Source organism: Acipenser ruthenus, chromosome 21 (assembly GCF_902713425.1).
Source record: "Acipenser ruthenus chromosome 21, fAciRut3.2 maternal haplotype, whole genome shotgun sequence".
NCBI lineage: Eukaryota > Metazoa > Chordata > Actinopteri > Acipenseriformes > Acipenseridae > Acipenser > Acipenser ruthenus.
The window spans coordinates 21,361,575-21,364,884 of record NC_081209.1 but is presented as its reverse complement, the minus strand read 5'-3'; positions in this window follow the sequence as shown (position 1 = coordinate 21,364,884).

Sequence of the window (3,310 nt, the reverse complement as noted above, 5' to 3'; positions counted from 1 at the left end):
TTGCACACCCCCTAGTGGTTCTTTCTAAAACAACCACTCTTCAGCCTTCAGAAGGAGCGCACTGTGTAAATGACCCTTTTGAACTTTCTTCAGAGCAATGTTTTCTCTGTTCAAAATTACACCAAAATTGATGTATAGGGGTTGTAATCACCTGCTATCTGTAGCTCAAACTATTATGTAAATTAGTGCCTCTCATGACAGATTAATGTAAATAATTTAAATTATATAAAATATCCAGAAAGCCATGCCAGAGAACAGATTTTGCTCCACATTTGCTCCAGCTTCCCTGGTAGTATATTCACTTATCTCTCTAGAACAATTCAAACACCCTGCTCCTAATCAGGATGAGTCAGTGCTTACAGTGTTAAGGCAGGTGTTTCTAATGTTTTGCCCAACCCCTGTAATACCCTAACTATATTCTGTTATGTAGATTTCATTTTTTTTTTTTTTTTTAGATAAGCCCTGCTCCTTTTATTTGTACATGTTTTGCCTAAGTCTCTTGCTGTACAAAGACATCACTGTAGCTCTAGTTTTGATGCTGAACCAATACCTTATGCTTTACAGTACTGTATAAAGCAGGTAATGTGATTTTTAGTCATGCTGGTATGGACCATGATAAATGTTAGTGATGTCACTATTTCATACCTTTGTCCATTTGATTAAGTGTGCCAGTGGTATCCCTGTAACCTAGAAGCGATGCATAACCCTGCTTCAAATCCATTTCAGTTAAGATGGGCAAGACAAAGTAATGATCCTGCAGATCTTACTTCTGCCCCAAACTAGGTAGACAGGACTGATAGCACATCCTTCCAAAGGCATGAAAACAACTTCCCAGTGGTGCCTGTAAGCAAAGGCCCAGATAATCAATCAATCAATAGCTGGAGTATTGCATTCTGTAGCAAACTGTAGGGAGTGGATTTTGTATTTATTTCAGTGGCAGATGTATTAAGATCTGCATCTGTTGAGATCAATATAAACTTGCATTTGTCCTTCAGCAAAGGTACCATGATTCAGCTTAGGATAAGACATCTCATTTTGAAACAAGTACAGTGTATCTTTAAATGCAGAATAGCTTGAACAAGCATCCTGCTGGAGTGTTTGTGAAACCTGCAATATGATTCACTAGCACCATCTAGTGGTTTTATCTTAATATATAAAGAAGAACGTTTGTGTGTCTGTTCCTTTATGCGTTCGGACCCTGCAGGAGCCAGTGCAACCACACTTTGCATGGCCTCCTCTTTCATCCAGGGGAAGGTCGAGGGCTATGTCTGGATCCAAAATTTGGACCCCAGGGGTACTTTATTCAGTAACCCCTTTGCTGGATCACTGCAATAGCCATGTATCTCAAACATTGGAGGTATTTATAGGTTTTTGAATCTGTATTAATTTTAATTAACATTACTTTATATAAACTTTTTTATTATATCATGCAGTGCTGGCTCTGAGGATCAGTCTTGATTTGGCCTCCCCAGCGCATCAGCATGCACAACTTTTGAATGAATTTTGTTTATTTATTTAAATGTTATATATTTATTGTAGTTAATTAGTTCATTCTTTTCTGTTGAGTCCCGCTGGCATAATCATGTTCAGTGTATTTATCCATTTACTTTCTTTTATTCTTCTATATGTCGCATTGTCTAATTTGAGCTGTTCTAATACTACAAACTTTACATCATTTATGTCATGTCCCTGACTGGTGAAGTGCTGTACTATTGGTTCATTCATTTTTTTTTATTTCTAATTAATGAAAGGTGGTTCTGAATTCTTTTATATAAAGTAGTTCCAGTCTCTCCAACATATTTGATTTCATCACATTTTTCACAGGCTATTCCATAAACAACATTGCTATTTTTACAGTAGGTATTAGTTTTTAGTGGATATGTGGTGTTCTGTTATGTTTAATTATATTTTTACTTTTGTCCATGTATTTACACACTTTACATCTACTGGTGCACGTGTTCGGAGAACCTATTTTGTCAATTATTCTTATATGTTTACTGTGAACTAAAATATAACCTAAATTAGCTTCTCTTTTGAATGCTACAACTGGGGCCTTAAGAAATACTTTTTTTAATTTTTCTGAATTATGTAGAATCCGCAAGTGTTTCCAAACTATCTTAGAAATATTGGGCAAAAGTTTAGAGTAAGTCATTACTAATGGGACTCTTTTGACCTTTTTATCTCTATTTTTATAATCTAGTAGATCATCTCTTTTTAGTTTATCCACTTTTCTTAACTATAATTCTTTCTTTGTATCCTCTTTTTTTAAGATTTGTCTTAATACTTTTCTTTGTTTTACACAGTCACTTTCTTTTGAGCATATTCTTCGTATTCTTATTCCTAGACCCTTTGGGATTGCCCTTTTAGTGTGTAATATATATATATATATATATATATATATATATATATATATATATATATATATATATATATATATATATATATATATATAAAGTGAGGACAACAAGATATAAAAACAACAAGAATTTTATTTAAACAAAATATCACAGCTTTTACCTATAGCAGCAGATTTGATAGCAGCAGATTTTTAACCAAGAGCGATCCCATCAGACCCTAAGCACTAGGATACTTTAAACTAAATAATGTCACACCAACACTTCTAAATAAAAAGATAATAATTCACAGCACAATAACACTTTTAAATAACAGCCTTCAAAGCAAATAGTGGTTTCCACAAACACAATCCCAAACGATAAAATAACAAACCTTAAATAACACACTTAAAAAAAAAAACAACAACTAATAATCAGTGATTTTCATAGAAAAAGAACAGAAAACTTCATGCAACCTAAAAAATACCTAATGCTTAAACCCTCCAATAGCCGCTATTTTAGTTAATACACAGGTGGATAAAGTGCAGGTGTGCGATCAAAAGTTAACAGGCCTTTTATAACTATACATTGTAAACACATACACAATTACAGTTAACACAGAAAAGAAGTTCGTATGCAGCGCTCAAATATTACATAAGCCACCGGTGGATTTCCCAGCTTCCCAGCATTTACAGCACTTGGGAATTGCCGTTTTTCATCAACCACCTATATCCATGTTTATCCCGGGATTACATTCGTGATGAAGTCCAGGGGGGATTCCTCACTGTTGTAAATGCATCTACAAAAATCAGAAGTGTTGTATCCCGTCAGGGTCTATGCTGATATAATACTTTTATCAAACGTATTGTGTTGTGAATGGACCTGAGTTAATACACAGCAAACTAGTATAACTAAAGTAATAAGTGCAGCTTGTATTGCAATTTGTAAACTGAAATATCAAACTATGTATGTTTAGG